Source organism: Sphaerodactylus townsendi, linkage group LG08 (genome assembly GCF_021028975.2).
Source record: "Sphaerodactylus townsendi isolate TG3544 linkage group LG08, MPM_Stown_v2.3, whole genome shotgun sequence".
In the NCBI taxonomy this organism is placed as follows: domain Eukaryota; kingdom Metazoa; phylum Chordata; class Lepidosauria; order Squamata; family Sphaerodactylidae; genus Sphaerodactylus; species Sphaerodactylus townsendi.
In genome coordinates this window covers 31,055,921-31,083,128 of record NC_059432.1, presented here as the reverse complement: position 1 = coordinate 31,083,128, position 27,208 = coordinate 31,055,921, and the positions used below count along the sequence as shown (strand labels likewise).

The 27,208-nt window shown below is 41.6% G+C and overlaps 1 protein-coding gene across 5 annotated transcripts in view; it reads right to left on the bottom strand.

Moving 5' to 3' along the window:
• The window catches only part of PCDH15 (protocadherin related 15), a 904,280-nt gene that overhangs the window by 493,700 nt on the left and 383,372 nt on the right, over positions 1–27,208 (bottom strand). The window lies entirely within an intron of this gene.

Below are 27,208 nucleotides of genomic sequence, written 5' to 3'. Positions count from 1 at the left end.
TGAGAGCCAGTGTGGTGTAGTGGTTAAGAGCAGATGGATTCTAATCTGGAGAACTGGGTTTGATTCCCCACTCCTCCACCTGAATGGCAGAGGCTTATCTGGTGAACCAGATGTGTTTCCCCACTCCTACATTCCTGCTGGGTGACCTTGGGCTAGTCACAGTTCTTCGGAACTCTTTCAGCCCCAGGAGTTTGTAAGCCACCCTGGAGTTTGTAAGCCACCCTGAGTCTCCTTACAGGAGAGAAAGGTGGGGTATAAATCCAAACTCTTCTTCTTGATGCCCCCCCCACCCCCCTTTGGATGGCAGCCGGATGTACAAAATGAAGCTCACAGGTCAATGAGATGTACTCAAGGTGGAAGTTCTGAACGGGAGTTTGTTTTAATCAAGTTGGGGAATGGAGCGGTTTGGGCAGAGTCAGAAGTCCAGTTTGTCGAGAAAGCTTGATTCAGTTATTCATAGCCAGCTTGGGAGGCAGATCCAGAGGACTGAGGTAAAAGGTTTGTGATCATCTCCACCTTCAATTACTGCAGGATCTCCCGCAGGTTGTCTGCCCCATCAGGACCATTGGATTTCTAGTTGGGTTGACTAAGCAGACTTAATGGACTTAGACATACTCTCACTTGGCTAAAGCTTTTCTCCTCAATCTTGCTGCTTTACCAACTAAAGTTAATTCAACCAGTTGCAATGAGACAAACTCAAGTTACTGACCACAAAGTATGGCTGCTTGAAAACAGCTATTTACTGTATTGTCTTAGATCCTGCACTTCTACCTACCACAGATGCAGGCAGTGTAAGAAATTATTTACTCAGACATTGTATGAATATTTTGGCCAAAGTTACAAAAACAAACATGTTTCACCAACGACTGCACTAGTCACAGCGGCACTTCAGCACCAGAGAGACAGTCTACAATCCATAGAAATGCTTCCTCTCCCTTTCCTTTCTCTTCCAGTCTGTCATCTCACTCTGCCACCCTGGATTGCAGTTTTAAAGCAACAGGCCTTCCTCTTGCCTGCTGCTTCCCTGCCCTTGAAAACAATGGAGAACAGAAGCACAAACTAATTCAAAATCTATAAACATTCTCACAGATGATGGAGCTCCACGCTTATCAGTTACTCTGCTTGGGGTCAGTGTCCAACACATCAGCGTTGAGTTTAGATTTGTTTCAGTCAGATCATGATGCTTTTGTCTTTACAGTCTGTACAAATTAAATTGCAGGAGAGACCTTTAAATAAATAGCTCACATCCTGGGGAAAATATAGACTGAGCAGGTTTCTCCTTCCAAACTAGGGTATAGTTTTGGTAAGCAGTTCAGAGTCATTTCAGGGTTTTTTTTAAGGTAGCAAAAGGGGCCATGCTAGATCAGTTCTGTTCTGGTCAAGGAGGGTCAAACAGGAGAAAATTCAGGGAGGGAGATTCAAAGGCCAGACAAATACACAGGAAAGCTCACACACAATGCTGATAAGCTTCTTCTTGCTCTCATTTGCAGAAATGAAAACAAATTATGCAAGTCTCCTTTTCAGTATAACAGAAAATGTCTCTTGCATGCCACCCTTGATGGCAACCGGGTATATCTGCTATATTAGATACATGCCTATAGATACTATTTCTTCTACAGAACTCCCAACCTCCTGGTGGGGGTCTGAAGATCTCTTGATGACAGAGAAAGTGGCTACTTTGGAGGGTAGACTCTATGGCATTATACACTTATGAGGTATTTCCCCTCTCCAAAACCTGCAGTCCCCAGGCTCCAAGTGCAGATTTCTCAGCCTGGATTTGCCAGCTGTATTTCTACACTTTCACTCAGTTGAACTGAAATGCTTCAACAAGCTATAAATGAAATCCAGAGTGATTTTTCGAGGGGTGGTAATTAGCACAAATAGAGATTATGCAAAAACATTCTTTTTAATATTGAAAAGACAAACAGTATACATAATTGTGCTGCAAAGGGTAAAGAAACTGTGAGTCACATAGAAAGACAAACAACTTAAGTTTGTTATCTTGTCTATTACTTTGAATTTTTCAGAATAATTTCTTCACTGATAACGTAATCAATACTTTAACTCTCCAAACAAAACAAAACTTTTTATTTTTTCTTTTATTGCATTCCCCTCCCACCATTTCTAACTGTTAAAATGTGTGAGTATTCAACATATGCTAACACAAAGACCCATGATCATTGATTAATGTGCCCACCAAAGGTTTTGATCTATGAAATGTTAACTTGGAAGATGAACATGGAACATGCGACCTGAATACTACTCTCAATTTAATACAGCCAATTAAGTATTGAATAGCACAAGTACAATAATACAATGATCATCAGTATAACCTAGTACTGATATTCTCACAATTTATGGTCAAAATAAGATGAGTAAATGCAAATATTGAAATTTCTTAACACACAAAAGACAACTGAGGTAAACACTAAAATTGTTTCCCACCTGGATTAATTTCCACACAGGAAACAATGGCAAATTCAGTTCAAGCATTGGCACAGGCTGGATCCTTACGGGAATAGCAATCCTGACAGGATGGGCACGAATTTGGCAGCCACATTGTTCACTCGTAAGTATGGTAAACAAAGATCTACTGTCTGTTAGTCTCCCTTCTTCCAAAGGCAAATCACACAAGATTAAAGAGGAAATCTCTAAGCACTACTGGGTCCTAAAGACCAACAGCTTATCGAAGCATTTACGGTATCCTTTAATATGCTTAAAAATAACTTCCCTGACTAAGGACTTACTGATATGTTTTCACTGCAACAGTTTTTCCTTTGTACTACTGCATATATTACCCTATTGAAATATGATGTTACCACAGATTGTAACAGAGGTGTATAGCAACCTATATGTCAATGGACTCCAACTATCCCTGTAATTGTCTGTACTAGTGTAATTAGGTTTTACCAATATATGAAATAATATTTTTTTTAAAAAACATTTGGATGCCATTTTTCCTTCTCTGGCTGTCTATGTTCCATCAAGGAAGATAGCGGCATACAGTGTTACGACAGCAACAGTCCCCAACTTTGCTTTGGGCACTTTTGAAATTTGGAAAGGGCATATATGCAAGTAAACCAGTCACAAAATGGCTATCATGGGAGGCAATCACAAAAAGGTTGTGAGGTTCCAAGTCAGGGGCAGCTATTTCTAAATGGGCATGCCTTTTCTGGATTCTTTTGAAATATTCCTTGTTCCAGTGAGGTGGAAGAAAGCCAGGTCAGCTAATAAGCTTTGGGAAAGAAACAAGTGGCACTCATTGGGAATTCACTTCCCTAGTGAATCTAACAATTAGCCATATATACTTACATCTAAGTATATGCAAAAGGAAGCCCAAAAAGACAGCCTTTATATTATTGATCTTTTGTTGGATTCAAGTTATTGACTTGGCTCTTTGCCCAGACCAACAAAGCCAAAAACCATATTGGCAAATTCTTACTGGAAAAATATTGCTAATACATCTTTGTGTTAAAGTAGGGAAAAAAGACCAACATATTGCTTTTAACATTTTTACCCCATAAAGATTTGCATCAGAAGCCTAATTTTTCCCTAACCTTGGAAGATATGACACTGAACCAGATTAGCACCAGCTTTAAAAAGACAGACGAATATTAGTCAACAATTCAAAGGGCCAATGTGAATTGCAAACTTCTGAATGGTGAAAGCAAGGCAAGTAACTTGGGAATCTTGTAAAGCATGCCTGGTTTATTTTAACATTTTTTTAGGATAGCCTCCTTAGTTAATTAAAAACAAGTACTTTTAAAAGAAGGAAAAAAGTCAAATATTTATTCATGGCAATGCAGTATTACATAAATGTGTGCCGAAGGATCATGCATCACAAGAACTATAGTATGGTAGATTTAAAAGTTAGTGGAAACCTCACAGTTTCCTCTTAACACTTTTAAGTCACACCTCCAATTCCATTTTTATGTCAGTTCAAGTCTTTTGGGTATTAAAATTTAAACAAAAATGATTCACTAAAAAGCAGCATTTACCCAAGCAGAGAATCCCCCCCCCTTTCATGTTATACAGATAAACCAAGTTATGTTAGGATAGTCTGGAATTTCCCCAGAGTATATATGTTAATCAGGGAGTCTTTCATTCTGCTGTCCTTTGACGTCTCTCTTGAAGCACACACATGCACTGGAACAAACTGTTCAAGGTAAAGGTAAAAGACAACCTAATATAACAGTTTTAAAAGTTAGCAGTAGCAGGCTATTGGGTTTTAAAATAATATCTTCAAAAAGAGCCACTTGCTTTCCATGACTTTCCAACCCTGGAGTCTAGAAGGTTTCACTTCAGAAAACATCCAAGGAGTTCTGAAGTTGGCAAAAAACACTTTTAATAAAACTAGGAAAATGTCTCACATCCTAACCATAACCCAGAGAAAGCTGCTGCAGGTGAGACTTACTTGGGGAGTATTTGCTTTTCACTAGCAACACATATTCTGAGAATAAATTTTCTAGGTAAATCTGGAATTATATGTATTGTCACTGGGTTCTAAGCACAAACTGTAGACAAATAATTTCCTTCTTGGCATAAAATCCAAAAGGAATTCTGATGGACATCCAAAGAATTCTGACAAAATAGTGTACTGTAGTTTCTGCACACTTTTTGGATATTGAAAAATTCTTCCCCTTTTCATGAAAACCTATTTCACAGATCAATTAGATGTGCAGGAAAGAACCAATGAAATACAGTGTGTGTATTTTCCTTCACTCTTGTCAAAGACTTTGATTCAGATCCCTATTCAGCCATAGCATTCAATGAAGGAGCAAGTCTAAACAGGTCTACTCAGAGGTAAGACCATATTCAATTAGGCTTACTCCCAGGAAGCATTTTTAGGATTAGAACAGTGCAATCCTAAATACAGTTAGTCCAGTCTAAACCCACTGATTTCAATCATCTTAGACTGAAGTAATTCTGCATTGGATTGAACTGTAAGTGTTCTGGGCAAGTCACCATCTCTCAACTAAGTTGAAAATAAATAAATAAAAATGAACCAAGACCTTGCTTACAAGGCAAGGTAATGTGGTAGGAATGAAGAGGTAGAATGGGTTATCTCATTTCAGATTGCAGGTGGAGAATCACGTTTTGGAATGCTCCTCTGAGTTAGAAGATAAAAACAAAACAAAAACAAAACTCCATGTATATAAAAATCCTGCACAATAAGCCACTAAAGGAAGTACAAAACAAAGTTGTACTTACCTGTAACTTGTTCATCTAACAAAGTGTTTTCTGTGCAGGCATGAACGGGAATGTGCAGGTGCAGCAAGTCATGGAGAATTATTATAAGGCTTCAGAGCATTGGAGGCCTCCCACCCAAATGGTCACATGAAAGTGGCAGGGACAGAACTCTTCCCTCAGTTCTACCTTTGGTACCATAGACGATTACCAATCCAGCAAATGTCAGCCCACAGCAGAAAAAGGAGGAAGGAGTGTGTGATCAACAGAAGACATGTGATCAACAGTCACAGGTAAGTGTAGCCATGCCTCTCCTAGCACTGTCAGCCATATGTCTAGCAGCATTAATTTTCCTCCCTAAAGTGTTCAGTCTCCACTCCTTTTCCCTTATGCATTGGAGAAGAATGGGAACCAGGTTCATAACAAGATGGAACGGCCTCAGTGACCATGGAATTAGGGATGGGATGGTGAAATAGAAATTCCAACCCCATTGATGTCTTTAACATAAATTTTCAACTTTCTTAATGGAAGTTTGACAGAAGGAAGGTCTCTAAGCCAAATTTGTTTGGCTATCTCTCACATACCCTCAATTAAAAAGAAGGCAATCAGCCCCATGTTGACACAGTGTAGCACACTCTTGATCAGATCCAAGAACCTCATATCTGACTGAATATAGTCAATGTCCAGGGCTTCTGCCATTCAAATTAATTACTCTGAATAGAGCTTAAGGAGCTCTGTCACAAACATTGTCCTCTGGAGAAGGCATAGAGATGCTGTCAACCTCAGTGTTAGAAGTATAACTCTCATATGGATCCTGATGGAGATGTGGTGAAACAACAATGTTCTCACATCTCAACATCTAGGTCAGTCTGACAGACAATTTAGTAGGATGTTTTAAAAAGACATGACATGGAGGCACATACATCCCTGAGCACTTGCCCCAATCAGAAGGCAGTAGAGGAACCTTGAGGACATCATCCCCTGAAGACGGAAAAGAGTCTTTGCTAAACATCAATGAAAGCATCCTTAGATGATGATCTCTGGAGTTGCAGGGATCTCCAGACTTGTAGGGACAGCAGAATCCAGCACAGGAGAAAAAAATGCATGACAGCAATAGGTGTGGGAGCTTCAATGTCAAGCAATTTCCAGATTCCAACCATGACTGCAAGAAAGACTTTGACCCGGTGGAGAATTTGATGGATGATGTTGGAAATGGAAAAGACACAACTGGAGAAGTTCAGAATTGAGAAGATGATGATGATCGACACTGACAGGAAGCCTGAGTGATGAACTAAAGAATTAGATTGGGCAAGTGTTGGTGACAAGGCTTTGAGTCTTGGAGACAACGAGCGATCAACATTAAGAAGATAACTCCAGTGGACAAACAGGTCAATCCAGTTCTGAATGCATTAGCAATGAGCCTCTGTGTAGAGGAGACAACGGTTTGGACAAATAGCTGTTTTTTATCCTTCTTTTTTGCCTTTGGACCCTGTTGGTCTTTGGAATCCATAGGCCACCAGAGCGAAGTCAGGAGTTGGTTCAGACAGAACAGGAGGAACGGATACAACCAGAGGTGTGCAAGCCCTCTTTGATGATTTTGCTATGGGAGTATCCATCAAAGTGAGAGTCTTTTCACACTGTTTGGCCTTAAGCCTCAAAGTTGTTTCATGTCTAGCCTTTGGTGTTAAAAAGGTTTCAGGATGGCCAGGTTTTGGAGACATAAGTCTCACTGAGACAGAAAATACATTTCTCACGCTCACTGTGCTGAGTCATCTTTGTTCCGCACTGGGAACATTCTTCTGAATATCACTATTTTGATAGAGGACTTCTGAAGTAAAAGTTGAAATACTCAGCTGAAACCTTTCATTTTTTTCACAGTGGTGAAGATAGAACTGAAGGAGGAGCGCTCTCCCTGCCTCTCTCACAAGACTATTCGGTGAAACACCAGCTGACCCTCAACTCTGGATGAGAGGTGGGAGAGTGCTCCAAGTGCTCTGAAGCTTCTGGAATACTTCTAATCATTCTCTGTAGCTCATCTGTACCTGACAATCCCATGTGGGACTGCACTGAAGACATGATGGTGAACCTTTCTTCCAGCTATACTATTATTTTAAATTGGTAAGGAGGTTTTCAAAAAATGTAACAAAACATTCAAAACTGCTGTCAAGAAGTTGGGTGATTCAATCCCACTGTTTAGTGTTCTACCAAATAAAAGAACAGGCAGCGGGTTTAATATATTGGTCTGGATATCACTTGTATAAGCTGGGCTACACAGAGCAAATGTGAAGATAAAATAACCTGATCTAAACTATCTGAAAATCTGACATGGTGTAAAATAATAAATAGGGAAATTCTTCAAACTGTCCTTGAAGCATTGATGAAAGAATGTAGAGAGCTTTTAACATTTCTCTGTAAAACACTAGACATTGCCTCTGTGTAAATCTGACCATTTCTCTCTTGACAACATTGCCGAAGAAGGACATAAATATACCTTAGAAATGACTTTTCAAGATTTGTCTTTTTATACTGAATACTTAAGTATCCATCCTTTATAAGATTTGGGGTTAATTTGGGAGAAGAATAGCTCTTGGTGAGTTGGTGCTCTTTTTAGGCAAGAAAATAGAATAAAAATTCTATAAAGCAATACAATTATCAAAATACAAAAAGAATAATGATTTTAATCAATAAATCAGAATTAAAAACCACTGGGTTTAGTAGGAATTACTGGAATTGTCACTAATATAATGGTAATTGACTTTGCAAATCAGATTTGAAAAATGTTTTACATAATAATGATAAGAGTTGCTTGTTAGCAGATGGTAAGAAAGAAACATTTTCATTCACTTTGTTTAGATAATTGGCAAGACTGAACAAAGAACAGTAACAAAGAGGCATAGACGTTGCTGTGTGGGCTATTTGCCCTGTTTTCAATTATGTTGGTAGCTTATTCTTCCTCATAGGATCTTTGTACCTTCCTATGCCTCCTGAGGTTTCCCCAGCTTTTCTCTAATCTTTCCCAAACCTGCTTTGCTGCAAAGTGTAGGAAAAAAATTGTAGCTGCTGTGTGGGTTTTCCCAGCCCCACCAACAGGGCAGCTGTTTCCCTTCTAACTATCTCCACAGCAGCAATTCCTCTCCACAACTGGGTGAAGGGGACTTTCTTTAAGCAACTATTTTAGGTGAAGAGTTTAGATTTATACCCCACTTTTCTCAGCCACAAAGAGGCTTGGCCAGCCCAATCCAAAGGGGTGGGGTGGAACAGACTCAAAAGGTGGCATGGACTCATGCCCATGTGTTTGCCATCCATGCTACCATGTGGTACTTATGCTTGGTGGGGAGAGTAAACAGGGAGGCCGACAGAGGTGGGGGCATTCCAGGGGCATTCCCAGAGGAGGAGCTAAAGCTAGTTGGTTTTCACCAGGCTTTGGCCCCATGAATGCTGGTGGGATGGTTGACAGACTTAGGCCACCCATTTGGGTTGTGTAATTCCTTTGAGCCCTGTGGAGTGCTTTCAAGATGTTGGATTTTCAGCTTTTCACTGTTTCCCCATGTCGCCTGGAAACCCTCTGAATTGGGCTGAAAGCAGCTTACAAACTCATTCCCTTCCTCTCTCCATGACAGATATCTTGTGAGATAGATGGGGCTGAGAGAGTTCTGAAAGAACTGTGATTAGCCCAAGATCACCCAGCAGCCTTCATGTGTGGGAGTGGAAAAACAAATCCAGTTCACCAGATTAGAGTCCACTGCTCTTAATCGCTACACCATGCTGGCTCTTGTAATTATATCATTATATTGCTATACTGCTTTAATGATCTCTGTTTCTGTTCTCTGAATTCCCAACTTTCCCTTTTAAAAAAGTCTCTAGCCCTTTTTGTAGTGGAGGTCTTTTCCCCTCCCAATGGGAACTCAAACCAGTTTACACCTGTCTCCTTGCCTCCATTTTATCCTAACAACAGTCCTGTTAAGTAGGCTATGCTGAGACAGTGTGACTGGCCAATGTTGCCCACCAAGCGTTCATAGCAGAATCGGGATTCAAACCAAAGTCTTTCAGATCTTTTTCCAGTACTCTAATCACTATACTCACAATACTCTAATAACTATAGTCACAATATAAATTCCACATGGTAGTTGGGTCATCTGTTGTAGAAAACACAAAAACAGTCTTGTAGCTCTAATGGCGGAAAAGCAGATTTACTGAAATGTAAACTTTTGTGGGTTTGATAAAGTGGGTTCTAGCCCATGAAAGCTTATGTGAGCCATACCAGTGCTCACAGACCTTATCAATGGAAATTACAGGCTTAAATTCATGATGAAATGACCTCAGTCTATGAAATTTTATATATACCAAAAATCAAAAGGGGGGGGGGGGTTGAGGCTTCTGAAAAAAGACAGAGATTCCAGACAAGGAATCAGCAAAAATAGGTGCATCATTCAGAAGAATGAGGGTTTACTGACAAAGAGATCATTTTCACAAAGAAATGGAGGAATGAATTTATGCCATGTTACTGGATTTTGACTTGTTTCAGAATGGTAACCACCTCGTGGACAGTTCCTGGCCCTACTCAGGCAAGATAGATGGTCACCCTCCTCTTGGGCCATTTCTACATGGTCCAAATATCCTGGGATGGACAAGTAAAATATGCCAGTTCATGCAAGTTTTTTGCAAGGTTCCCAGTGCTAAAGTGGACCTGCCCCAGTGCTGCCCTGTGCAATTTCCCTTGTCCTGGGATTTTCAAAAATCAATTATTTTAAAATATACTGGGGTGACCCCGCTGCTATGAAAACACCATGGGAACAGAACTTGTTTATTTTTCCTGCCTCACCGCTCTAGGTCGACATATATGCCACCTTTCCCCTTTTGGAGAGCTTATAGTCAGCAAAAAAGAAAGGAGAATAAAGCACAGAAACAGGTTTCAAACCTGTGTGTGTCTGTATCTGAGTTCCATTCAATCAAAGAAATATTAACACAGCCTAAGAACAAAAGGGTGGCAGCTTTCTTTTAGTTGTTATGGTGGCTGACAATCAATAGCAATAATAATTAAGAGTCATGTGACACCTTAAGCCTGTGGTGGCGAACCTATGGCACTCCAGATGTTCATGAACGACAATTCCTATCAGCCCCTGCCAATATGGCCAATTGACACTAACCATTTGTTTATTGTTAGCCATTAAGGTACCACATGACTCCTAATAATTTTTTTTGCCACTGATCTGAGAACCTTCCTAGCTAATTGGCCAAAAGTGGAATTAAGTTTTCTGTCCCACTTTGTACTGTTTCCTACGAGGGTCATGATTGTGCATGCAGGGATGTACCTGCAGTGTAAATACAAAAGACGCGGACTTGTGCAGAACAAACTGGAGTATTTCCTCCCGGTCCTAACATGGCTCCTGGGAAGAAATGGACAGCTGTGTGGAGGGAGAAACGAGGATAAATTAGACCCGGTTTGTAAGATACCAGTTCTAACCCAGTATAATTGTGGTGTGTGGAAATGGCCTTGGAGAAGAGTATTTGTTAATGGAGCTAAGAGGCCCTTCTTACACCAAATGGTGTGTGCAACTTAAGATTGCTTGTTCATCATGACATAAATCTGGCTGATGATTTATACTAAGGGAAACATTCAAAGCTGTTATTGAACACATGAGGCTTCTTTATACTACATCAACTATTGTCCCATCAATGTCATTAAAAGTTATGTCATCTCAGTATTTAACATAGAGTAAAATGACATTGATCCCTAGCCATACAAGTGACTTTTCACTAATTTATTTCTCCCTTCCTTTTTTAATATAAGTATCTTACATCAGCTTCTCTCACTCAAATGTTTTAATCATGTTCTTATATAGATGTTTCCAATAAAGAGTAACTGCCTACAAGCAATCTCATTTACAACACTTACTCCAGCCAAATGTATTAACTTGCATTTACCACCTTTCCTAGGAAAGGTAATTACCATCGACATCAGCCACAGCTTGAATAAGCAGAGACCTCTGTGATGGCATGGTGTACAGTACTTATTGTTGATTACCTTAGCATATGACTGTGCTGTTCACTTTTTGGAGCCCAACTCATTTCCTTCTATAATGCTGTTTTATGGACCAGTGTGTTTCACAAATCAAAATTTCATCAGCAATCAAGGAAGAATGAATGTTGACTGTTTCTCATGCAGGAAAATAAGATTGTTGTTGGACTTTGAAGATATGTCATTTCCTTTCTTATGAAGTACAATGACACTGATTGAAAAAGAAATGCATCTTCCAAACACACAATAAAACCAGACAAGGCAAGAGATCACCAATATAACAAAGGAGCCTCTACTTTCAGTAAGAGGCTTATTTGAAAAGGATCAGTGCTTTTTCTCAGGAAGGATATGCAAAAGCTAAATTCAGGTCCTATTTGCAGGTTCAATGGTACCTGACAGTTTGTGGCCTGATCCTGGGGTAAAGTCACTGTGCTGTTTCCTGTCTCTCAGCTCAGAGAAGTTTGACACCTTCCTCCAACTTTAGAAGCTCTTCTGCCAGAGGGAGAACAACTTAAGCTGGAGAAAGACTTCTGCGTGGGGGTGGGTGGGGGGAGAAAGAGATTTTATACTTTTCTGAGTAGAGTGACAAAAAGCAGTTCACTACATAACAAGTATTGTTCGTAGATGCCCTTGTCTATTGAAATTGTGATTTCATTTTCATTCTTAATGTGACAGTAGTTTAAAACTCTTGATCATAACACATAGTTGCACTTCCTCATACCACAGTAACACCTCAGGCAGTAACTGGACAAGAGTAAACCATTCCCTTAGCCATAATCATCACAGGAATATGTGTTCTCTTTTTGGCAGTACTCTTAAGATAGCAGAAATGATGATGGGGTCCTGTGTATTTCATAACTAGAGAGAAAAGGGAAAATGTATGGAAGAATGGCACTCTATTAATTGATTTCGCCAATTGTTTATTATTATCCTTTCCCCCCCCCCCCCCCCAAAAAAAAAAAATCAATAGCTGGCTATTGCTGGAGGCAGGATGCTGAATTTGGTCTGGTTTGCTCCTGATTTGTCATGTAGACAAGAAACTATTTCCTTGTCTCAGGACATGTGAAATAAAAGTTCCCAACTGGTTGTTGTGGGTTTTCCAGTCTGTGTGGCCATGGTCTGGTAGATCTTGTTCCCAATGTTTCCCCTGCATCTGTGGCTAACATCTTCAGAGGTGTATCACAGAGGGAAGTCTGTTACACACTGTGTCCAGTAACAGACTGCCCTCTGTAACAGACTTCCCTCTGTGATACACCTCTGAAGATGCCAGCCTCACATCCTGGAAAACCCTCAATAACCAGTTGAATCCGGCCAGCCGTGAAAGCCTTCAACAATACATTAAAAGTTCCTAGTTCATTTGCAAACAGAAAATCTGCATTGAGAATGGGGGAAAGGAGGAAATGAAAAGTGATGTTTATGAGAGACTTATACATATAGTAGCCCTGCAGGGGAACACCAGTTCTTTCTATTCTTTTCTGTTGATTATTCTTCCTGTCCTTTTTCTGGACATTCAGGAATTACAATTTTTGCAGGATGAAAGGTAAACCTTTAGTATGGGTTATTTGCCCAAAGCATTGGTTAAATTGTGATATGGGCAGTGAAATATACAGGTCATGCATTTGGACAGGAGTGATGTTTGTGTTTTTCACTGTCTAAGAAATTGGATCAGAAACAGCCTATAGAAAGTACAAAATCCTGCTTTTTGATTGCTCATATTTGTAACTGAATAAATGTGATTTATAGTTCATGATATTTATGGTCTTTTAAAATGAACTCAGAATAAAAGCATTAATTGTGCCATGTTACATATTATGCTTTATATTACTCCTTTTGCAAGAAGATATGAGTTATCAGGGTGATAATTAATATAGGAGAGGGGCATCTTTGGAATATGTCTGCCAACTACTTTGAGGCCTGGGGCAAGCTTTTGTTACCCTTTCTGTTGCAGGCACTAAAACATCGATGTCCCTGAGAGTTCCCAAGTGCCTGCTAATGGCAGACGATCTCCCAGTGCTTCCTGCTGCTGCTCATCCAAACTCCTTCACCAGAAGTGACATCATCACATATGAACACAGATTGCTCCCCCTCTTTTGGCCCGTGAACAGAAGCAAAACAGCTGAAAGAGTAGGAATGATCTCCATCCCTGTGCAATGATACCACTTCTGACAAGACACAACAGTGCCAGTATTGTACCAGGGGAATGCTCTATAACTCTCCCCAAAACTTTTAAGAAACCATACAGATTTTGGGCAAGTGCCTGACCATTCCCCCCACTCCAGTGCAATGCCGGTGTTTCTGAATTGCACCAGAAGTGGCATCATCATGGAAGAACAGAAAACACTGTTTCTGGTACCCACTTGCCTAAAGTTCCCAGAGGTTACCAGACATGTCTGTCTGTCTGTCTGTCCACACACACATACACACATATGCCATAAAGCTCATTGTGGGGGGATGCAGCGATCTCTAGAAAAGAGGATGGGGCGAGCAAGCATTTTCCCCTGCAATGGGCTTCTGCTACTTCACCTACCCCTCCACTGGTGTTGGTAAATGTTGAAAACTGCTTGGGAAATGGCAGAAGCAGTGGGGGTGGCAGAAGTGGTGGGGGAGGCAGAAGTGGCTGAGGATGGCAGAAGCAGCGGTGGGGTGGGAAAAGTGGTGGTGGGATGGCAGAAGCAGTGTGGGGGGGGGAGTGAGTCCTGCACACCCATGGGCTGGGGTTTGTTGTCAGACATTCCATCCTTTAGGGAATTATGTATAAGGATATATATCGATATATGTATACTCACATGCGCACACACGCACAGCTAGATATTACTACTTTTATTCTTTTGTGATTTTTTAAAAAGAACACTGCATACAAAAATAACAAAGTCAATGGAACTTTAAGAAAAGAGAATCCTGTGCAATGGTTTGAGCGTGCAGTTCCCCCTCCCGTCCTTTAGCAACTGTATCACACATGAAACCATTCTTAACTGTTGATTTCTTCCTGCTGTGGATCACTGAGAAAGTTATTTTCTTCTCAAAGCAAAAAAAAAGAAAAAAAAAGGGGGGGGACTGAAATTAAATCATTAAAATAATTAATTATATGCAGATCAGGAACTCTCCCATAAACAATTCGTATGCTTCAGCAGAGGGCTATTGTCACTAAATAAAACTAATTTATTCTTGGCAGAAAACTATGCTCACACTCTTTCTCTCCATAAACAAATACATGCTGTTTAATTCAATAAATTATAAGACTCAGCAATCTTCTTTCTAGTGCTTATACTCTCTCTACCCACTGAGACACAGAATTGAAGGCAATGGTACTGTGTGGAAAATAGAGGGATATTGCATTGCTATTATAAACATGCAGGTTAGTTTAGACATTCTGATTGGTACGTGATGATATTAACTGACAGAATGTGAAATTTGGGATAGAGAAATCTGTATTCAAATCAGCTCTTGAACTGTAAGCTCAAGGTTTGGGCCCTTTGGAGATATCTCCTTTTGTCAGCCAATATCTATTTGGTGTTGTGAGAGTAAAACAAAAGTATTTAATATATGCCACTCTGCCTCTCTGCAAGAGAGCAACTCAAGTATGACAAATAACTGTGCAATCCAAAGAAAGGGGGGGGGGGCTAGAGACACATTGAAAGTGGTGGAAGGGTTGTGCTGGCATCTGTGTCACCACTGCTGCACAGAGTGTCATGGACACCAGTGTTGAGGGACTTACCCCAGCAGTCAGCTGCCATAACACTCAAGCTCAGAAGCTGAGCCCTGCTTGGTGTTCCAGGGGGCATTCCCAATGCACTTTTGGCCCTGAAACAACCCTTCTGGCAGTGTAGACGTAGGCCCATTCTGCAAGGGCCAACAACAGTGCCCCAGGGATGGTAAAAACACTGTCCTTGGGGCACTGTTCGAATGGCTGCCACCTCTGAAGCAAAGTAGCGCCATGCTTTTCCCCCACAACTGGTGGGGAAATGCTATTTCAAAACTTGCTCAAAGAGTGAGTTTTTGGGGAAACAGCGTTTCCCAGCCAGCACCATGCAAATGGCACCAGGGTGGAAGCACCACTTTTAGGTGCCTCTGGTTTTTCCCTCACTTACCTCCTGTCCCTGGGTAGATCTGTAGGAATGAGAGGGCACACACACACACACCCCGCTGCCCTTTTACCCCTGGTGGTTGGAGGGCAGTGTGGGCATGCCTCTCCAGGACGAAAGGTAAGTGGGGAAGCCAAAAAAGAGGGGACCGTACGAGCAGTCCCAAGGCTCCACTGGCATAAATTATGCTGGTGTGCAGCCACTTCTTCAGCCCATGCAGAACGGACTTCTGGCATGCAAAAAGAGTGGCATAGGTTGTTCAGGAGAGTGGGCTACCCAAACAGAAGTGAGTGTTTTCTTCCTCTCCTCTGGTCAGTGGTGGGGCGCCAAGGGGGTGGGGGGGTGGGCACACACTAGATGTGCATTGGTGCAGGGGCACTCCGGGGGCAGGCCAGAGGCGCAGGGCACACGTGTGCCCCAGGCGCAGTTCCCCGTCACTTCGGCCCTGCCTCTGATTCCCATGCCATCAATTCCCCCCTTGGATGCAGTGCTGCAACGATGTCCCCAGCTGGTGCTCTATTCCTTCCCCTTTTGGATTGAGATACCTGTATGAAGCACGGCATGCTAGACCCAACAGCTTTAATGCTTATGGAGTGCAAATTGGCTGGCTATTTAGAGGCAGGTGTTTGACCTGAGAAGAGATTTCTATTAGATTTCTGCCTAGCTGAATGCCTATTAATATCAGCTGATCTGCTGTACTAAAGACACTCTACTGAACCACTTGGCTTAGATCACTGCTGAACTGAGATGGTGACTATCTTGATGTGGCCCATCTGGCCTGATGCCTTCATTAAAATCACCTTCTGTGAAAAAGGAATGGCTCTGAAATCTTCACAAGAAATACTGGTTACAAGAAAATTGGCATCAATTGCAATAGGCTATCATGGGTTCCAGAAATTTCCACCCAACAGACCAGTTTCAGCTTTTGTGATATGCTAGGAGCAATATTTCCAGTCATCAGTACACTTTGCCTATGAAATTGGTCAACAGTGTGTAACACCATCTTGTAGGATCATCCCTGCACCATAAGATTTTGGGCTTTTGTATTAATATCTTGAAGTTGGGAAACAGCAGCTTTAAGTGTTATAGCATCCAGGCCTATCTTTCATTTAAAACTGTTTCTCATTAACCAAGGTGTGTGAGTGGGATATAATATTCAAATATTTAAACCAGGTCCCAGTCTCCTGAAGGAGGAGGAACAGGTAAACCTACATAGACACTTGAACGCAGTTTTTATTTCTGACACAAGGATTACTCTGAACACGTGAGACTGGAGTTTCCAAACTGAGAAGTCTTTACAAACCATTCTGAAGCTTCTGCTAGAACCGTTAGGGTTGCAGTGTGAGTCTGCAGTAAAACAGATAGATTTGGACCCAGTAGCACCTCAGAGACAAACAGGACTTTCAGAGTATATCGTTTTTGACTCTCAAAAGCTCATACTCTGAAATTCTTGTTCGTCTCTAAGGTGCTATTAGACTTGAATCTAATTGCCCGAACAGAACATGTCTTATTGCCTATTCGAACATATACAACCTGTTTTGCTGCTCACCTTTAAATTCCTTCATCTCCTGACACCTTTGAGTATAACTGCATTCAAGTTTCCACAGGAAAAGACCAGCTCTCTGTGTGGAAATGAATAAGACTTTTATGATGATTGATCTGAGCTTATGATGCTGAAGCTATACTATTCTTAAAGGATGCACAACTGTTCTGGCCCTATACTTCTGTTGCCATATTGTGTATCCTGTATATTGATTATGCTTATGCATTAACTTATGTTTTTATCACCACTGATTACTTGTTATATATTTGCTCAACACTGGCTTATATATTTACTCAAAAGTCTGGATTGCAGCACACTGGAGAAATGCTGGAAAAGAGGAAACCAACTAATCTCAGCTCCTCCCTTGGCCCGATCCCATCCCACTACACCAGCAGCAGCAGAGGCACAAAGATGCTGCCACAGCATCCTACACTATGTCCCACCACCAAAGGAGGGCAGCAGTGGCCATACGGCAGCGGTTTCACCCCTCTACCAAGATAAATGCTCCAGAATGGGAAAATCTGTTGGCGCAGCTATCCCACTGTTCCCATGGGTGAATTTGCCCCTCCCACTTTGGATGAGGCTCTTAGTCCTCGGAAAAGCAGGTGGCAAATAATTTAAATAACTGGATGTTGTGGTTTTGTGAGGCTGCATGGCCACAGTCTGGTAGTTTGTTTGGAGGTTTTTTTTGTTTTTAATGTTTTGCCTAAATCCATGGCTAGCATTTTCAGAAATATGTCATGGTGAGATCTGTAGCACAGTCAAATAGCTATTTAACTAACTATTTAAAACAAAATTAATCAGTGTCAGAATGATAATCATTTCTAACCATGAGGTCTGGCTACTACCAGGCAAAAAGTGATAAAGAGGCCAAAATTGACGGAATTAAGGTTGTCAATTTTGACCTGGAAAATTCATGGAGATTTGGATGGAGGGACTGAGAAGGCAGAGTTTGGGAAAGGGAGGTAGCTCAGTGGGGATAAGATGCCATAGAGTCCTCCCACTGAATCTGCCATTTCCTTTAGGGGAACTGATTGGTAGTCTGGAGATCAGTTGTAATTCCAGGAGAATTCTGGGCCCCACCTGGAGAATGGAACCCTAAAAGGAATCATAGTGGGAGACCTATAGGTGGAGATTTCTAAATCATATCATGCTCCTGGTGACATCAATGGAATGATTTCCTCAGAAGACTATAGCTATCAACATATTTATATTTGTATTGTTGAAGGCTTTTACAGCTGGATTCAACTGGTTGCGGTGGGTTTTCCGGCCTGTTTGGCCATGGTCTTGTAGATCTTGTTCCTAGCATTTCGCCTGCATCTATGGCTGGCATCTTCAGAGATGTATCACAGAGAGAAGTCTGTTACACACTGTGTCCAGAGAGAAGGGAAAGTTTAGTGGGGTATATATTGGCCGTGTCCCAGGGTGGGGAATCAATAAGAACATAAGAACATGAGAAAGAGCCTGCTGGATCAGACCAGAGTCCATCTAGTCCAGCTCTCTGCTACTTGCAGTGGCCCACCAGGTGCCTTTGGGAGCTCACATGCAGGATGTGAAAACAATGGCCTTCTGCTGCTGCTGCTGCCGAGCACCTGGTCTGCTAAGGCATTTGCAATCTCAGATCAAAGAAGATCAAGATTGGTAGCCATAGATCGACTTCTCCTCCATAAATCTGTCCAAGCCCCTTTTAAAGCTATCCAGGTTAGTGGCCAAACAATATTTATTATTTATTATTATTTTATTGGACTTATATACCGCCCCATCCCCGAAGGGCTCTGGGCGGTGCACAACATATAAAATACAGTATAAAATAAGTAGTAATTTAAGGCAGCGATAAAAAGTTTTCATTTCCTATTTCAATTATAAAACTCAACAAATTAAAGTGGCGTCCAGCATTCCAGTAATAAAAATCCCTCCCCCCTCAGAGAGGGAGGCATGGCGAGTCTTGTTGGATGACAGGTGGCCCAGTTGTCAAGGGCCGAAGAAAGGGGGCATTATTAGCGGCTGGTTCCTCCAAAGGCCCGGCGGAACAGCTCCGTCTTACAGGCCCTGCGGAACTCCCCAAGGTCCCGCAGGGCCCGGACAGCTGGTGGAAGAGCGTTCCACCAGGCCGGGGCCAGGGCCGTAAAGGTCCTGGCCCGTGTGGAGGCCAGCCGCACCACTGAAGGGCCAGGGACCACCAGTAAATTGGCCTCCGCGGATCGGAGAGGCCGTGTAGGGACATATGGGGTGATGCGGTCTCGAAGATACGATGGTCCCAGGCCGCGTAAGGCCTTAAAGGTCAACACCAACACCTTGAAGATGATCCGGAACTCTACTGGAAGCCAGTGCAGCTGGCGCAGCACAGGCTGGATATGTTCCCAGGTGGCGCTGCCTGTGAGCAAACGCGCCGCTGCATGCTGAACCAGTTTTAATCTCCGGATCAAACGCAAGGGAAAGACCTGCGTAGAGCAAGTTACAATAGTCTAATCTGGAGATGACCGTTGCATGGATCACAGTGGCTAGGTCCGCTTGGGAGAGGAAGGGAGCCAACCGCCGGGCCTGGCGAAGGTGGAAAAAAGCAGCCGGGTTGTATGGGCCACCTGGGTCTCCATAGAGAGAGACAAATCCAGGTGGACCCCAGGCTGCGGACGGAGGGTCGGCGCCAATGTGGCCCCCTCCCAAACCGGCGGCTGGAAGGTCCCGCCCTCCCCCTCGCGGCCGAGCCAGAGGATCTCCGTCTTCGATGGATTCAGTTTTAACCTGCTCTGTCGCAACCAACCAGCAACCGCCTCCAGACAGTGCTGTAGAGCCGCAGGGGCGGCGGCTGCTCCCCCCTCCATCAACAGAATGAGCTGCATGTCAGCAGCGTACTGATGGCAAATCAGCCCAAAACTCCGTACCAGCTGAGCAAGGGGTCGCATGTAGATATTAAATAGCAGTGGTGACAATAACGCCCCCTGGGGTACACCGCATTGAAGCGGGCACTTCCAGGAGGCCTGGTCCCCGCACCTCACTTGCTGAATCTGGCCCGGAGGAACGAGGCTATCCATTGAAGGACAGTGCCCCGGAGGCGGCCAGGCGGTGGACCAAAAGGTCGTGGTCGACCACGTCAAACACTGCAGTGAGATCTAACAACACCAGCAGTGCCGATCCGCCTCGGTCAAGCTGAATACGGAGTGTATCTGTGACGGCGACGAGAACAGGCCCTCGCGCACCCAGGTTTCGGTGATACATGCCAGGTCCACCTGCTGGGCTCCAAGAAAATCCCGAAGCACCATGGTCTTATTATTGATGGACCTGGCATTAATTAACACCAAAGATGAAGCAGAGTATCCCTGATCCCAACCACCATCGTTTCTCGGGATAGGTCGGAGGTCAGAAGGCAATTGAGCATGATTATTTCTCGTGTGTCTTCTATCATATGGCCACCACCTACCGCAATATCTACCCCGTCCCATCAACACCGGGATCCCTAGAAGAAATGAATATACTCAGTGGCTATTGCTAAGCAACCACAACAGTATTGGCAGCCTCCAAGCCTTGGTTTCTATCAGTAAAAGACAGGGGGAAGGCCCTTTACAGACTTTGAGGGAGGATTCACTGAGACCAGCCCTGGAAATAACTTCCAGTTGACTCACTATTGTATGACATACACATCTCATCTAGTCCTCACTGCTTGTTAGTATTGTTCAGCAGCAGCCATCCCACTAAATCCACTGTAGTGTAGTGGTTAGGTTTTCAGACTAGGATCTAGGAGACACAGGTTTAAATTTCAATTTTGCCCTGGTTGCCACTAGGTAATGCTGGGCCAGTCACACCTTCTCAGTCTAACCTATCACACTGGGTTTTTGTGAAGACAAACTGGAGGGCAGGGGAATGATGTACTCTCACCTTTTCCAGATGTTACATCCATGCATACTGGCAGCCTCCCAACTGTATACAAATCCTCCCAATACTCATAGCTTCCATTTAATGTAAACAGGGAGAATGCATTTTGCTCACATGTACAAATTCATTATGTGTGAATCAACTACAAGATGTTTCAGGCTTCTGGTTTGCCCGGATCACAGTTGTACATGCATATAAAACAATGTATTCCTCTGATGTGACAAAATGTTGACAGTCAGTTTCAGGAGCATCGTGGGTAGTGCTTCCAGTATGCACAGTTGCCAGGTTCCTAATTCATGGATGTAAAATTTGAAAAGGATTGAAGTCATCTAGTTAATATATACCACAGTCACAGGGCTCATTACAGTAAAGAATGAAACTGCACATGAAAAATGACATCTTTTTTTGTAATCCTGAATGGCAATTTGGTTGTTTTAAAAGCACACTAAATATGTATCCAGCATTCCCAGTGGCATGCTTATTGTGCCATATGCTCCCCAAAGAGACACGGTCAACCTGTTATGAATACTCCTTAATGCAACATGACTCTCAAAAGTTCATCTGCAAAAACTTACTAGGAGAAAGAGCCAGAACAACAGCTAAAACATTCAGAAAGCAAGTGACTCAAAGAAACAGAAGGAGGGTGGCTGCACCTCATGTGACAAATTCTGGAACCCAACTGGAAACGGAATATTCCATCGGAATAAAGCAAGAAAGGAAACTTCCAATCACATCCACACAACTGTCAAATCTAGAGTATGGCTTCAGAGAAAATCGTTTTCAGAGAAAAACACTTGAAATAATCATTCTAAATAAAACATATCTTCTCTTGGTTGTGCATCATTTGGTTTCATAGCCTTCAGGGGAAACTGCACAACTAAAATCATCCTACCAATTGACAGCTTGGCAGTGAAAATAATTGGCATCAGACTTTAAGGCACACGGATTGTGTGACGAACACTAGTACATCATATATTAATGGATAAGCATAACAATCAAATCAGTCTATTACTATCAGGCCTCCAGACAGACTATTACCATTAGTTCTGAGCACAAGAGTTTGGTGCTGAATGCCAAATCCCATGTTTATTATGGCAAAAGGTGTGTGTTACAATTTAAGGTTGGTGTGGAAAATCACTGCTGAGTTGTATGCTTAATGGTTAAAATACATTTCGTCACTATGATGATTACTGATTTGATTTCAGTTTCTAATCTGCCCCATCTTTTGGAATACACATGAAAGTACTTTGTTGCTGCCTGAAACACCCAGAAGAATGGCCTTCACACAAGCACCTCCCAACTCTAGTATAGATCCTTCACATCCCCAAATTCCCTCGTAAATCAAGGAGCAGGTTCAGCTGGAGGAGGGGAGTAAGAAGGTGTCACAGTTACTCCCTCAATTACCTCCTCTAACTGCTGAAGAGTTTCTGCAAGGAATAAATTGATTTTTTTTAAAATAAAGACTCACTGCCAGTTTTCAAAATTTTATAACGATCAGGGGATGAGCCACCCAAAATACCATTTGCAGGGCATTTTCAGTTTTCTGAGGACTTCATATGCAATATTGTAACAAATCTCACAACTGCCATAAAGGCAACCCACCATCATCATTAATTGTAGCAATACTGTGGAACAACTACTGAGTCTGAAGCAGTGATATACCTTTAAAAATGTAGTACATTTGTGACAGAAGATATTCGGTCTCCTAGGTTACAACTCTTTCTGTTAGCTACTCTGCTACATCAGCTCCTGGGATAAGCATTAAAGACATAGCTACTCTACTACATCAGCTCCTAGGATAAGCATTAAAGACATCTCCAAAGAATTTAAAATCTAAATCTGATAATAAGGAAATAAAGGAACAGAGAAAAGAGAGGAGTTGGGTTCACAGGGCCTGTGTTACCAGACCAACCCGGGGGGGTGGGGGGTGGGAGAGGTGAGTTATGTTCCTAAGACAACAGTGTCTCTACCTATCCTGTCAGACCTTGGGTGCCTTGCAATGCAGTGCCAAGACTGGGAGTCCATTCTTTGCATTGACTAGTGAACCCTCAAGAATTGAATTGAAGAGCAGAAATTTTGTCTGGACGTGCCTTCACCCATATCTGCCTTGCAAAATAGCCTGTTGCTCCCTTCCAAAAGTGATTAAAGCAAAGACAGTATTTCTGTCATAGAAGGCTGCTTTTCACCTCCCACCCTGGACTATCTGCCTCACTAAGACAAAGAACTTGCTAATGTGATTGCTCCAAGTGTTCCTATCAGTACAATGCTAATCTTAGGTCGATTCTCCACTCACAATTAGATGCGAGCTCATCACTTCAAATATCCAGGTTTCCTGCCGAACTCCCCGCCAGAGCTGAATGTGCACTCATCCCGTTTCTGGCGCTCCGGCTCTCTCTCTCCCCCCCCCCCCCCAGCAATGTTATTTTAGAACCTGGAAGTAGACCTTTCTGAAAAAATGCATGGGCAATCTGGAGCAGTGGGGGAGTTGGGGGTGTGTGAATCCAGATTCGAACTACCCACCCTTGCGAGTGATGTGGAGCCTCCCATCCAATCAGAATGCAGTGGCCTGTGCACGATGCGCACGCAGCCCTTTAAAAATTTTTTGCGGACTGGAGATTCACATGGGTACAAAACAACATGGGGCTGGCAATATTCTGATATAGATTTGTCTGTAACTACTCACACAATCAATGTCATTTGTTATGACATTATACTAGTAACATAACATTACAATTTTTACAATTTGTTTGGCCTTCACCAAACCCTCTAGTATTTTGGGTGATGTATCACAAGCAACCTCAAATAATTAAATATTTACTAGCCACATATTTTGTACAGAAGTGAATAACTTTAAAACATGCATCATTCCATCATCCTAAAGCAGAAACTAACCCATATTATATGGCAATGTTATAAGACAGCAAGATGATGCCATCAATTATATAAAATTTGCTAACAGTATAAGAGCACTAGTCTAAATTCAGACCGGCACTGACACAACTGAATCCAGCCATTGAGTACTTGACATCACCTCCCATACCCCTTTACAGGCACAAAACCAGGAAGTTCATGGAGCTTGCGAAGAGCTACCCATTCATGGCTGATGTCTGCACTTGGTTTGGTGGCCACCAGTTGAAAGAACCTAGGTTTACTCAAATCCAGTATCATGTTGCTTATTTTTAACACAAAAATGACAAGAAAATGAATGGTTGATAACTATATTTCTAAATTACTGAAGAATAATTAGCTACTTGACAGATTTTCCCAGAACAAAACAGAGTGTGAACTTTAATCATATCGAATTGTAAAAATGTTTTGGCATTTTGTGCATGAGTGAAACCATATGTAATATATTCATATTACCTATGAGTTTGTAGCACAGATAATAAAAGGACACATTCTATGTTCTGTATTACTATGATTTTTCTCTCCTCAACTGATTCCATTTTAATAACCCTAATTTATATCTTATATTTTCTCTAAATTAATATTCATAAATCCCAAATCAAACTTTTAGCAGCTAATTTCCATTACAATCAACACAACCCTTTTTAGTTTTGTCCTTCTCATCCTTTCTATTCACTTGATATAACTTTCTATTGTCCCTTGAAACCTAGTTGAAACATTTCTTTTTTTCTCCCTGCAGTTTGTTCAAATGCACAGGATGTTTAATATGTATAGGTTCTGCTGACAAAATGGTTCCCAGTGTCTTCCAATGTCACTTTTCCATTCACATTTTCTTAAGCTTGCTCTTAAATTTGTGGTTTCTCATTCGATGACCTGGATATCACTGTATGTTTTGAGAGTTCTATTTTCTTGTGAAAAAAAACATGGTGTTCTCCATTTCCCAATGAGAAGATTAAAAAAAAAGGTTTATAGAGCCATTGAAGTAACAGCAAGACAATTTGAACTGGGAAGGGGTTTTTTTAAGGGTTTATAGAGCCTTTGAGGTAGCAGCAAGACAATTTGAACTGGCAAAGCAGGAAAGGAGGTTAGGGCTGAGCCTGATCCACCCAAAATAGTTCTGGAAGCTTCCAGGCCTACATGGATCACAAAAAAAAAGGGAGACCCACAGAATACTTCATTTCTCAGCAATGCAGTTCGGTGTTATTTTCAAGGGCTGTAGAAAATGAGTGGGATTCTCTGGGGAACATTCTCCTAGTCTGCCAAACTGACCACAGTTGATAAACTCTTTCAGGGGCAATTTAATACACCTGCAATGATAAACGGTACGGGGGGGGGGGGGGGGGGAGGCATGCATTGCTTTTTGGTAGCAGGATTCCCAGCAACTGAAAGGCAGGGATACTTATAAGAGCCCCTTGGGGATGGGGCGGTATAAAAGCCGAAACAATAAATAAATAAATAAATAAATAAATAAATAAATAAATAAATAAATAAATAAATAAATAAATAAATAAAAAAAGGGATAAATTTCCTATCACAGGAAAAACCTGAATATGTAAAATTCTCCTAATTTCTATTCCAGTCATATTGGAAAGGCATCAATTGCTTGACATTGCTGCCTTTGTTGCGGAAAGCTCTATTCACAAGCCATATTCTAGGGAAAAATAAAACCACTTTCCACAAGTAAGATTAAATGCAAATGAAATGTCAACTTGCTACAAATGTTTTGTGTGCAAGCATACATCCTTTAAGATGTCAGCAATGGCCTTATTAATTGCAGTACAGGAAGCACCATGACTGGACTGTGCTTTCTTTTAAGTTAAAAATAGCTAGGGTGTACATTACACTATTTTCTATTGATTCACACTATGGTGTCAGGTATCCATGGAGACTTTAGGGAGTCTTCCATATCTGTACAGTTTTTGAACAACTGCCATGCAAGCGTGTGTTCCCCCTCACCTTAAAAAGCTGCTCTTCCCACCCCACACAACTGCATGAGCTTGTGTATCATCTGGAAAGTTCCAAAGCAAGGGTGCAATATGTAATCACAGTTCAACAGCTCCTATAGCAACACTGAAATTGTCAATCCTTGACCCCATTTTGTAGGGCAAACTGAAATGGTCAGGGCCGTGAAATTCCTTGTCGATGTCATCTTTCTAGTGAAGAGGTGTTGCAGTGGAAGGCATTAAAGGAAACCTTCCCTTTATACAAACGGCAAGTGTTTTCCATGAGGAACATTCAGACCCATTTGTACATCCAGCTGTTCACCATTATTTTTTCCTGATGGGAATTAAATCAGACAAACTAGATCCAGTCTACTTGTCCAGGCAATTCAAACTACAACAATTATTTCAGAAAATGAACTTGCTCAATGGCTTCACTATTAATCTGTTAGCTGAAAAGAGTGGCTTACAAAAAACTATTTGATTACAGAGCATTGTTTACACAGAACATTGTTTACACAGAAGAGAACAACTACATATTCCTTTGAAGTCTGCATGTTTAAGGCATTATTAAAAGGATTAAAAAGGTTTGGTGAAGGCTCACCTGAACAGTGGATAATCTTATTCAATCAGGTCTTAAATAGCCACGTAAACTTAGAAAGAGATTAAACCAAATACTCACCTTAACTTTAATCTTTAGTGACCCAAATAAAATTTCCTTGAATTTTAACATTGTTAGTTTTTTGTACATGCTTTTAAACCTGAGATTGATCAACAGGCACACTTTCCCACCCTTTTTGTGGTCCTGCATTCTTTAAAAATGAAGAGAATAATTTCCTGTTAATTTCACATTCAGATGCAAAAGCAACTGTACTAATGCACTAAGAGATTTGCCAGCTGCCCTACATGTTTGATTTTACTTACAGTCCTTCTCAGTAGGACAGAAAGAGGTATTTAGTTTAGCAGTCTGCCAATAACTTTCACAGAATAATTTTTAGCAATCTTGAACTGAACAAATTCTAATTTTGCCTTTAAATTATGCCTGAGTTTAGGTTTCCCGTTTGCTGAGAGCACCTCTTCTGCAGAGCCACCAAAAATAGTTATTTTTGGATTTTCCATTCTTGGATTGAGGGGAGACGAATAGTTGAACATTCACAACTCTGAAAGTCTTGCCTTCACAGTGAACTGACCAGTGAACATGCCAGTGGCCTAAACACAGCACATTTGTCTCATTGTTCACTACTGCCTTCTTTTCCATCTATGGAAAAACTAGCAAAGCACTTCTGCAAAATCATATTTCTGATTACTCTTTTTGTACTCTGTCAGTCCATGTCCAGAGATTAATTTTACATTTATAGGCCCTTGGCTTTTATTTTTAAAAACACTATCCATTATTTTTAAAACCACTGTTCACGTTGCAAAGGAAGATAACATTTTTTTAAACTGAAATCATTCAGTTGCTTTACATTTTCGAAATAAACTCTGATCACCAATTTTTATTCATTACATTAAAAAATACTCATATTCTGTGTCCTGAATTTCTTTCATAGAAGAACAAGATAAAAAAAAAAGAGCAAGGAATGCATATATTTTTGTTTGGAAGAAATCCTACATCAGTGACAACAATGAAACACACGAAAGAAGTAGGACGGTGAGGAAA